This window comes from Chelonia mydas, chromosome 4 (assembly GCF_015237465.2).
Source record: "Chelonia mydas isolate rCheMyd1 chromosome 4, rCheMyd1.pri.v2, whole genome shotgun sequence".
Taxonomy (NCBI): Eukaryota; Metazoa; Chordata; order Testudines; family Cheloniidae; genus Chelonia; species Chelonia mydas.
In genome coordinates this window covers 33,474,862-33,487,150 of record NC_057852.1, presented here as the reverse complement: position 1 = coordinate 33,487,150, position 12,289 = coordinate 33,474,862, and positions in this window count along the sequence as shown.

The window sequence follows — 12,289 nt, the reverse complement described above, 5'->3', positions numbered from 1 at the left end:
CACATGCCTATCCCAACAAGTGATCCATTCAAGGAAAAGAACTGCACTGTGGATGCCTGTTTTTTCCCCATTCTTTTCTGACTGGTTCTAATCCTCTTCTGCATTCCAGAAGTGAAGCAGGATAGTCTACACAGATGCTAATTCTTGCAGTTTGATACATTATAATTTTCAGTTCATGAGCTGTTTTCAGAATGCTGCTTGACACCATTGCTAAACACAGGATTTTGTCTAAAAAGTGGTATTGCAGCAGCTGGTTTTCTGACATCACTGAAACTGGAACAGCTGAAGTCAAGTAAATCATTTAAAATGTATATCTAGGTAGACATTTCTGTTTTTTCCAGGGTTCCACTAATCCTGATTTTTTTTATGCAAGCCTATTTTCTAAACATCAGATTATTTCCTGAACACCTTATTGTTTTATACTGTGGCAGTTATGGTTCATGCCCACAGGAAGAAAGTTTTAAATCTACTGCTCAAAAATCTAAACCATAAATGACCTGATAGGTTTTGTTTGGTTTTGCTAATGGAACAAGGGCAGACAAAGCATCTTGGACACATCCTGTTTTTTTATACAAGAAATCCATGGGTGAAATCCTGGTCTTGAAAGCCCTTTCTGAGGAATGCCCATGTGGTGCAGTTGAAAAAGCACAGACACCATGGTTTAAAAAGAATGACTTTGTTTACACATAGATGCTGTGATGAATGAAGGGCGGGTGGAGCTTTTATGAACACCCAGACAGCTAGTTAGCTATAAAGTCCCTCTTGGTGGCTGTTCTCTGCTTGCTTTACCTGTAAAGGGTTAACAAAGTCCCCCAGGTAAAGGAAAAGGAGTGGGCACCTAACCAAAAGAGCCAATGGGAGGGCTAGAATTTTTTAAAATTGGGAAAAAACTTCCCTTTGTCTGTGTGGTGTTGTTCTCCAGAAGAGCGGAGACACAGAGCAGCAATGCTGTAAACAGCTTTAAGCCAGGTATGATCACAGATCATCAATTTATACCTCAAACCTACTTATCTGAAGCCTCAGATATGTAAGTAAATTAGGAAATATCTAGAAAGATGCAATTAGGGTTATTTCTTTTATTTCTTATTGGCTTATGGACTCCTCTGTGCTAACCCCAAGCTTTTGTTTTGCTTGTAACCTTTAAGCTGAAACCTTAAGAGAGCTATTTTAATGCTTAATTTTTGTAATTGTTTCTTTGAAGATCTAGCAAAAAGCCTAAGTTCCAAATATATTTCCTTTCTTTTTGGGTTTAATAAAATTTACCTTTTTTAAGAACAGGATTGGATTTTTGTGTCCCTAAGAGGTTTGTGCATATGTTGTTTAATTAGCTGGTGGCAACAGCTGATTTCCTTTGTTTTTTTTCTCAGCTCTTCCCAGGAAAGGGCGTGAAAGGGCTTGAGGGTACCCCACAGGAAGGAATTCCCAAGTGCTCCTTCTTAGGTTCTCAAAAGGGGGGTATTTTTTTGCACTTGGGTGGTGGCAGCATCTGCCCCTCCAAGTTCAGAGAGAAGCTATGACCTTGGGAGTTTAATACCTGCCTGGAGTGGCCAGTATTAATTTTTTTAGAATCCTTGCAGGCCCCCATCTTCTGCACTTGAAGTGCCAAAGTGGGGAATCAGCCTTGACAGATGCATTCCCTTTTCCTATAATAAGAACAAAGATGTGAAGGTCACAGCTAGTTACACTGGTCAAGGAAAAATTGTCCCCAAGTACAAATGTTTCTTGAAACTGTGGCTGCACCAGATTCCTGTGCTTGTCCGGTCCCCTTCTACTTTTTTTTATTCCTGTCTTACTCAGTCCTCAACACGCACCCCTTTGCCCTCCAAAACTCAGCAGTGACATGAGTTGTGTTCATGTAGGTTACAGCTGTCTGCAATATTTCTTGTTCTACTTGCAGCTGAACTGGGAGTTCTGGATGGGGACTCCTCTTTTCCCTGGTATATGGCATCAGGGGTTCTTCAGCAGTCTCTGTTAACACCCACCCATGTAATCCTGCTAGCCCATAAACGTAATAGTGGAGGGTTCTTATAGGGGATAATCTGGTGCATCTGAGCCTGGATAGTCCACTAACAAACTATGCCCTTATCTGAACTTGTACTGCCTCCCACTTGCACTGCACAACATGGGACAGATGCTAAGACTGGAAGCAGTAAGAGTTGAGCGCAGAGGAAGTCAGATGGTCTCTCAACAACCAATGAGAGTACTCCAGCTGTGCCAACTCCGCCCATGGAAATCTGATGTTATCTCCTTATTTATTTTGGAAAATGATTTCTATCAATAATTTTCAATTACCTTTAGGCAGTGGAGTTTGTTACCTATACTGAAGAAAGGAATGCTAGCTTTAAAGATTCCCGTTGTATTAGGTTTCTCGAGTCTCTTCAATTGGACCTTTGTCAGAGATCACATCCCACGCATTGAGGCCTTGACAGGTTGACGAGTATGTTGACAAGCATGGCTGGCCTTTTCACTTCGAAATTAGTGACTAGCTGGCAATAGGAAGGCCTGTGTTTTTCATTTTGTTCTCTACCTCATGGATGCTGCTCCCATCCCGCTATGGGACGCCAAGGCATCAAAGAACAAAATATTCTAAAACATATGTTTCCATTCCTTCTGCTCCTGAGCTGTGGTTGCTCTTGGTGGTTCCATTCTTTACTTCACACAGCACATGAGAACGCATTGTGGGTGATGTGGTAATTGACACAGTTTATCTGCATTTGATTTATAAGGCCAAATTCTGCCTAAGGTTGAAGACAGAGCCTTAACATTGGCTTCAATGCAAGCCCCCACTCCCCATTCATTAGGAGCAGGATTTCACCAAATGAGTGAAATGAAGCCATGAAGTGTTCTCTGCTACTTTTGTTTAAACAATATTACAAAAAATAAAATCTGTTGTATACATTTTCAAAGGACCTCTACACACATCTCAAGGTTCTGATGCAATCATTAGCCGCCTGAGCTTTGCTCTTGGAAGTAGCATGTATATAGAAACCTTTGATGTGTGTTCATAGCCTTATTTATAGATTTTTAGCTCACAGTTTGTTGTGCAGCATTCTCCCTGTCTTATATCTATAATTATTATTTTGGTTAATTATTGACTCTTTTTAAATGCAAATTATGGGCACCAGAATTTTCCTGCTTCGTGAAAGAAAAAGAAAATATGTCTGAACTAGATACGAGAGTACATTTGAAAAAGAAGCACATTTTAGACAAGTGAATTTCAGAGCAATTAGAGTATTTAATTTGAACTTTCTAGGTCCAGAACCCTATGGGGAGTAAGGAAACCAATTAAATTACATTAAATAATCATGCTCTAAATATAAAAATGTAACAGAACCCAATTGTTAAAGAACAACACTATTAAATTACTGATGAAGTAGTTTGGAAATGCAACAGTTTATTAGCAAGGAATAGTTACCGATACTACCTAGACTTAGCAAATTTGGGCCACAACCTCACCTGGTGTAAATAAAAGTAGCTGCATGGAAGTAAATGAACTTGTACTGATTTACACTGGCTGGGGGTCTGGCCTGTTGTTTTAAAATACATGCAATTTATTTTGTACGATTAACAGGACTGTCAAACGAGTTTACAAATGCATCTTTAAATATTAGTTTGATGGCAACCTTTTTTTAATACTGTCTGGTTTGGTGGATCATAGCTGAAGAAGAAGCTTACTAGGAGCTAGCGAACAGGAGCAGCTAACAGGGGAATTTTGCGAGGGACTTCTCCAGGTGAAGAAGGAGCGATTACGTGACCCTTAGGGTAAGTTTGTTGTCGTGTGTGTGTGTTTGTGTTTGTGTTGGTGTGTTTGCTTGTGGTCTGTTTGAAGGACAGTGTGCTGACTGTGTGGGTGCTGAGCCAAGCAGCCTGCTAGGCAAGGCTGAGAGCTTCTTAATGAGGCTTTGATCCCTAAGCCCTTTAGCACCCATAAACCCTGAACCAGGGGGCGGGGCTACTCAGGAAGACCATGGCTTTAAAAAGCACGCTCCTAAGCGACCAGGGGAGCTAGCGAACAGCGGAGTTTTGTGAGGAAGTTTACGGGGGGGTGGGGGTGCTGCATACTTAACATTCCTTGAACTTCTTTAAACTTAAGCTAAAACACATCCCCTGGTAAAAAGAAAACAACAAGAAAGGAACCAGCTGCAGCAGTAAAAAGAGAAAGCAGGCAGAAGTCCAGCAACAGAGTGGGGGCTACCCAGTTTATTGCACCTAATGCAGCATGTATGATTACCTGCCCTATGAGCAGGTAACGTATGTGTGCATTTGGTGCAAGGAGCTCCTGGCCCTCAGAGACCATGTACAGGCTTTGGAGACCAGGGTGGCTGAGCTGAAGGAGCTAGAGAAGTATCTAGATGAGACTTTCCGGGACACAGTAGAATGGTCCCACCCCTGGTCTGACAGCCTCTGTGCTGTTGAGAAGGATGAAAGTCTCAGGGAAGGAGAACATCCAACTGGAGCAGAGGGAAAGGATCCCATAGTTGAGACCCTCCTTCTAGATGATGTTGTGGTATCCTCTCGCACTGAGGATACCTCTCCAGGGGAGGGAACTCCAGTTATTAGGAAGAGACAGGTATTAGTAATGGGCGATTTGATCATTAAAAACATAGATAGCTGGGTTTGCGATGACAGGGAGAACTGCATGGTGACGAGTCTGCCTGGTGCAAACATTGTGGATCTCTTGAGACATCTAGATAGGCTTATGTGTAGTGCTGGGGAGAAGCCGGTGGTTATGGTACATGTAGGTATCAGTGAAATAGAGAAGGATAGGAGAGAGATCCTGGAGGCCAAATTTAGGCTGCTAGGTAAGAGATTGAAGTCCAGGACCTCCATAGCAGCGTTCTCTGAAATGCTTCCAGTTCCACGCACAGGGCCAGTTAGACAGGCAGAACTGCAGAGTCTCTGCGTGGATGAGATGATGGTGTAGGTAGGAGGGGTTTAGATTTATTAGGAACTGGGAAAACTTTGGGGAAAGGAGGAGCCTATACAGGAAGGATGGGCTCCACCTAAACCAAAAGGGAGCCAGATTGCTGGCACTTAAAATTAAAAAGGTCGTAGAGCAGTTTTTAAACTAAGGGCTGGGGGAAAGCCGACAGGTGCAGAGGAGCACGTGGTTCGGATATCCCTTAAGGGAGGAACTATAAATGGAGATTCTCTATGTCCTAATAAGGAGGAGAGGATGGAAGATGATAAAATACAGGTAGGATCTGATGAGAAACAGTCAAATGAAAAAAGTCACATTCAATTACATCATGTAATGGTAGGCAGCTAAAAAGTGACAAGTTTTTAAAGTGCTTATATACCAATGCTTGAAGTCTAAATAATAAGATGGGCGAACTAGAGTGCCTCGTCTTAAATGAGGATATTGCCATAATAGGCATCACAGAAACTTGGTGGAATGAGGATAACCAATGGGACACATAATACCAGGGTACAAAATATATCAGAAGGACAGACCAAGTCGTGCTGGTTGGGGAGTGGCACTATATGTGAAAGAAAGCGTAGAATCAAATGAAGTAAAAATCTTAAATGAACTGAACTGTACCATAGAATCTCTATGGATAGTAATTTCATGCTTGAATAATAAGAATATAGCAGTAGGGATATATTACCGACCACCTGACCAGGATGGGGATAGTGACTGTGAAATGCTCAGGGAGATTAGAGAGGCTATTAAAATAAAAAACTCAATAACAATGGGGAATTTCAACTATCCCCATATTGACTGGGTACATGTCACCTCAGGACAAGATCTAAATTAGCTGTTACCACTCAAGAAAGAGATCTGGGAGTCATTGTGAATAGTTCTCTGAAAACATCCACTCAATGTTAAGTGGCAGTCAAAAAAGCGAACAGAATGTTGGGAATTATTAAGAAAGGGATAGATAATAAGACAGAAAATATCATATTGCCTCTATATAAATCCATGGTATGCCCACATCTTGAATACTGCGTGCAGATGTGGTCGCCCCATCTGAAAAAAAAGATATATTGGACTTGGAAAAGGTTCAGAAAAGGGCAACAAAAATAATTAGGGGTATGGAACGGCTGCCATATGAGGAGAGATTAATAAGACTGGGACTTTTCAGCTTGGAAAAGAGACGACTAAGGGGGGATATGATAGAGGTCTATAAAATCATGACTGGTGTAGAGAAAGTAAATAAGGACGTGTTAGTTACTCCTTTTCATAACACAAGAACTAGGGGTCACCCAATGAAATTAATGGGCAGCAGGTTTAAAACAAAGAAAAGGCAGTATTTTTTTCACACAATGCACAGTCAACTGCGAACACAATCCAGTACATCATCCAGCGGATGTATTCCGGGATGTTCTTGGTTTTCACTGCCTTGTAGGAGGCATAGGCCGGATAGAGCATCCCAAAGACCAGCACTACCACGCGGCAGATTATCCAGGAGACCATGGCGCATCAGCAAGGGGTCCCTGGACTTGCAGGCAGAGAGCAGCTGGCTCCTGCGGGGAACAGAAGGCTGAGTGCAGGGGGGTGGGTGGCCAAGGAGTGCTAGAGAGGGGAGAGATCTCGGCGGCTGAGCCTGGCAGCCTGGGAGATACTGCCCAGCTGGGCTCTGGATTAGCTAATGCCTTGCGCTGGGTGTCTCTCGGGCAGAGCGGTGCTCTGTTCGTCTGGTTCTCACTGCTGCTGCCAGGTTCCCTCCGGGTGGTGCAAGGCAGGGCCTGCAGCTGACTTGTTCCTACTTGGCCCTGTGGTCCTGGCCTGGCTAGCTCTGAACTGGGCCTGGCATCCCCTGCTCCGGGCACTTTTTGCCAGAGGATGTTGTGAAGGCCAAGACTATAACAGGGTTCAAAAAAGAACTAGATACATTCATGGAGGATAGGTCCATCAATGGCTATTAGCCAGGATGGGCAGGGATGGTGTCCCTAGCCTCTGTTTGCCAGAAGCTGGGAATGGGCGATGGGATGGATCACTTGATGATTACCTCTTCTGTTCATTCCCTCTGGGCTACCTGGCATTGGCCACTGTTGGAAGACAGGATACTGGGCTAGATGGACCTTTGGTCTAACCCAGTATGGCCATTCTTATGTTCTTAGAGTAGAATGTAACTAGTGTTGTACAGATTAGTGACGGTCAAGTGATTTGACCCTCCCTTTATTGCTCCCACTACTTCACAGGGCTGAACTGACTTTCTGGAGGCACTGTGGTTGACATGTGGCATTAACTTCTGCTGCTCCCCTTGGATGAAGCATAGTGTACTGGTGAGGGATGACAGTCAAATGCAGCACAGCTTCTCAACAGGGAATGGGAGGCCAGGAGCATCACTGAAGAATCATTTCCTTCGGTGATGTCCCTGGGTGCATAGGTCTGGGGGGAGAGAATCTTATTTCCCTAGAGAGCCTTTGCTTTGCATGGTGTCCAGACCATTCTTTTGTCCTCATTGCAAAACTGAAAACCCCTCCCTCTTCAGAGGTGGATAGGGAAGATTCCCTGCACAAAGAACCTCACAGAAGTTCCAGTGGACTTTTTACCCTCCTCCAAAGATGAGACAATCTGGCTACATGCCAGGAGTCATATACACTGAGATACCCTCTTGATGAGCATAGGATAGAGAGAGATGTACAGACAGGCAAAAATCATGACAGTTTTTTCAGAAAGATATTTTATTTATTTGTGTACATGAGGGTCTTGTCCAATAGAATCTACTCAATACTTTGTTTTGTGTTAGGTAACAGTTAGGTGAAGTGCACTTTATGTTGCACCAAATTTTTTCCCAAGCTTCATCCCCAGAGAAATTCCAAGTTCTTCATTCATTTGTCCTGGATATGAAGAAAGATGAACAACAGCATTTAGCATTGGCCAGCAAAGTATAACCAAACTTCTCGACTGAACCAGGCCTCTAAGTGCTTTGTAAATATTTTAAGATCATCTCATGACATCTTGAATCATAGAGTTTAATGCCAAAAGGGATCACCACATCATCTGGTCTGACCTTCTGTATATCACATCCCACCAACGTCACCCAGCGCCCCGCACACTAAACCCAACATCTGAAATTAGGCCAAAGTATTACAGCTCACAGGAGACTAGACTATTATGCATCACAGGCAAAGAATACAAGGGACTGAGGTGCACCAGTGCCCAAGGCCCCTGAAATGGCAGGGAAATGATTAATCCTGGCAAGTAACCACACCCACATGATGCAGAGGAAGGCAAAAATCCTCCCAGGTCACTGCCAATCTGACCTGGAGGAAATTCCTTCCCGACCTTACAAACAGCGATCAATTAGATCCTGAGCATGAGAGCAAGAACCCACCAGCCAAGCACCTTGTCAAGGTTCCTTCCCCACTCTGAACTCTAGGGTACAGATGCGGGGACCTGCATGAAAACCTCCTAAGCTTATTTTTACCAGCTTAGGTTAAAACTTCCCCAGGGTACAAACTATTTTACCTTTTGCCCTTGTACTTTATTGCTGCCACCACCAAACGTCTAACAGATGTATAACCAGGAAAGAGCCCGCTTGGAAACGTCTTTCCCCCCAAAATCCTCCCAAACCCTACACCCCCTTTCCTGGGGAAGGTTTGATAAAAATCCGCACCAATTTGCATAGATGAACACAGACCCAAACCCTTGGATCTTAAGAACAATGAAAAAGCAATCAGGTTCTTAAAAGAAGAATTTTAATAGAAGAAAAAGTAAAAGAATCACCTCTGTAAAATCAGGATGGTAAATACCTTCCAGGGTAATCAGATTCAAAACATAGAGAATCCCCCCTAGGCAAAACCTTAATTTACAAAAAACAGGAGTCTACATTCCATTCAGCACAGCTTATTTTCTCAGCCATTTAAACAAAACAGAATCTAACGCACATCTAGCTAGATTACTTACTAAGTTCTAAAACTCCATTCCTGTTCTGTCCCCGGCAAAAGCATCACACAGACAGGAAGAGCCTTTGTTTCTCCCCCCCCCCACTTTGAAAGTATCTTGTCTCCTCATTGGTCATTTTGGTCAGGTGCCAGCGAGGTTATCCTAGCTTCTTAACCCTTTACAGGTGAAAGGGTTTTTCCTCTGGCCAGGAAGGATTTTAAAGGTGTTTACCCTTCCCTTTATATTTATGACACACCTGAAAGAGAGAATGTTCAGTGCCACCTCATAGCCCTAGCCCACCTCCCCAGTGTTTCATGTCCAGCTGTGGCTATACCTGATTCTTCAGAAGGAGATCAAAACTACCTCCACTCCCACTGGAGGGAATTCCCTTCCTGATCCCTAGAGGAAACCAGCTGAAACCCTTTTTGGAACACCAGGCATAAACCAGAAGAGAGTCCAAAGGCTGTTGAGCCCTGCCCCCGTACTTAGCTACTGCTCTTTTCTTCCTTATACAGTCCTCCTCCATGATTGTCTCCCTTCCCAAGATCCTCAGTTGTGCAACCCCATACTCCATACTCACACTGGAGAACACTCACTCACACTAGTAGCTCCCTTGAAGTCACAGGGTAAGAGCTCTAAGGCTTACATAATTGGACTTTCAGAAGGTATCCTCTCACCACCTCCTTTCCTTTTCCTGGCTGTCCTGTCTCATTCTGGTAGTCTAGTACTTGCAGGCTTCCACTGTGAATCCACTGTGCTGGTCCTCTGCCCCTGTGGTGATGTTGCTCGCTAGTGGACTTCTGCAGTCCTGTGGGCTCTTCTAGTTCATAAAATTTGTTTCAAGATCAAACTACTATTTAATCTCTTATTCATTCATTGATTTACTCACCTAGTCTGCCAAAATTCTAAAAGACGTGGGGAAGCAAGCACTGTATGTGCACGCAAATAAGTATGGAAGAGAAAAAAGCCTAGATGCAACTGGGGAATATGTTGAACCTATTGAGCCCCAGCTACAGAAGCTGTTCTCCACTTGCAGAGTCTGAGAAAGATTGCTGTGCAAACGCTGCCTGCTCTGTCCCAGAGTGAATCCCCATTCAACTGTGGGAGCTCTCACTGGTAGTGTGGCTACACATTGCACCAGCAGAGGTGAATACATGCACACAGGTAGAGGGTACAAGAGACTAGACAGGAGAGGATGCACGCAGGTAAAGGGTACAATAGACTAGACAGAAGGGGAAGAAAATAAATGGGGAAGAAAACCTGTAAGATGACGTACTATATATAACGGACAGGTGGCATTTATTGAGTTTACTGGTCTATACACAGTTTTTGTGGCTGATATAACTGTGTCATTTAGGAGTGTGAGCTTTAACTTACTAGAACGACCCCTCATGTAGATGCAGCTATACCACTTTAAAACTATCTTGTACCAATATAGGTTATAGAGGTATAATACCAGTATAATTAAAGCAGTACAACCCACACATAAGCTATATTGGTCTAAGACAACTTTGTATTAGTATAACTGTGTCCAAGGTGTAGCTATAGCAGTATAATTAAAGCAGTACAATTTGTGTCTGTAGAGAAGCTCTTTGACTTCATGATACCATACTGAAAAGCATGACATTTAAGCACCTTTTTCAATAGATTCGAAACTTCTTCCTCTGGATTAAAAAAAAACACCCCACCAGATACCTTTACTATTCAGAGTCTAGCAGTCCTTGAGTTATGTGTTTGGGGATGAAAAGATGCTGAATGCACTGCAGTCATCCTGTGATTTATTCATATGCATGTTCTATAAAGTCTCTCATTTCTCATTAAGGGCCTGACTTGTAGTCCTCATTCAGTCCATATTTTCACTGACTGCAACTCTCCTTACTCTCATTTACACTAAAACCCCTTAGTGCAGTGTTTCCCAGACTTGGGACGCCACTTGTTCAGGGAAAACCCCTGCCGGTCTGGTCCGGTTTGTTTATCTGCCGCGTCCGCAGGTTCAGCCAATCGCTGCTGCCACTGGCCGCAGTTCGTCCCTCCAGGCCAATGGGGGCTGTGGATAGTGGTGGCCGGTACGTCCCTCGGCCCGCGCTGCTTCCTGCAGCCCCCATTGGCCTGCAGCAGCGAACCGCGGCCAGTGGGAGCCGCGATCGGCTGAACCTGTGGACGCGGCAGGTAAAAAAACCGGCCCGGCCCTCCAGGGGCTTTCCCTGAACAAGCGGCATCCCAATTGAGGAAACGCTGCCTTAGTGTCTATGAACACCTGGCCCAGAGTATTGGTTGAATAAGAACAGCAGGATTGGGTGTTTACATAAGGAAAGAAAGCAAGAAATCTTTATGGTATGTGCTATGAATTGACTAAAAGGGCAGAGAGAGGGAAAAGTCCTAAAATCTGGTGCCCCTTTGAAACTCTTGCATCTAAAAAACAAAATCACATAATCTTTTCTTGTTAACTGTGTGATGTGTTTCATGATTCAATTGTATTCATCTAAGCTAATGTAACCTTTCATGACATGGACTTGTAGAAATTACATTACAAGTAACCGGATTCATTTCCATTTCAGTGGAGCTTGTGAAACAAGCAAAATTATTTTGTAGCAATGGGGAAAACAATTTAGCAGAATGCACGTCTAGCATAGGAAGTTCATAAATGTCGTATTTGGGTTGAAACTTTTTCTGTCAAAAATGTCATAACCTCATAAGGAAGAGAATTAAAATCCTGTTATTTTAATTTACATCTAGCCACAAGATAAGTAAAGTTATCATTGAAATTCTAATTAAATAGGATGATTGACTAAGGTAGGACATCAAAGAAGAGAAGTGAATATGATAAGTCAAAGTCTTATTAATTAGTCCGCGTGGAAGAAATTCCAGGACGTCAAGCTGAGGCTGCTGCAAGGAGAAAAAAAGCAGACAAGAAAATGTGTGTTTCTTTGAAGTTAGGAACTGAGATGGTGATGGAGGTAATTGTGTCTGACTGGATCCAGTAATGAAGAGCCGTAAATCAGACCTAGGAATCGGAGGAAAGATTCTAGTAACGAATGTGGCTACCTCCCTGCTGCGAAGAAACAGAATGCAGAGCCGACTAATTGACCCAGTCTATCTCCCAGTAGCTCTCTGTTATTATTTATTAATTTTTAATTTCTGAATTATTTACGTTCTGGGAAATTATTTTTGACAGCCTGTTAGGCGCGCCAAAGTTAATGGAGGATGAAAGGACCAGTACCAGAATTAGTAGGGATGTAGTCACAGGCTACTGAATTTAATGATTTTGGAAGGGAAAATTGATTTCACACAATGTGTCACTTTATACTACTTTAGGGATACACCAGCTATTTGATTAATTGAGGAATAACCAACTCAAAAGTATATTTGAAGTGTAAATGAATTATAGTGCTCAGCTGTTTATTTTTCTCTTTTGCTGATTAGAGCACCGAGTTTACTTAAAGTTGCTGAATA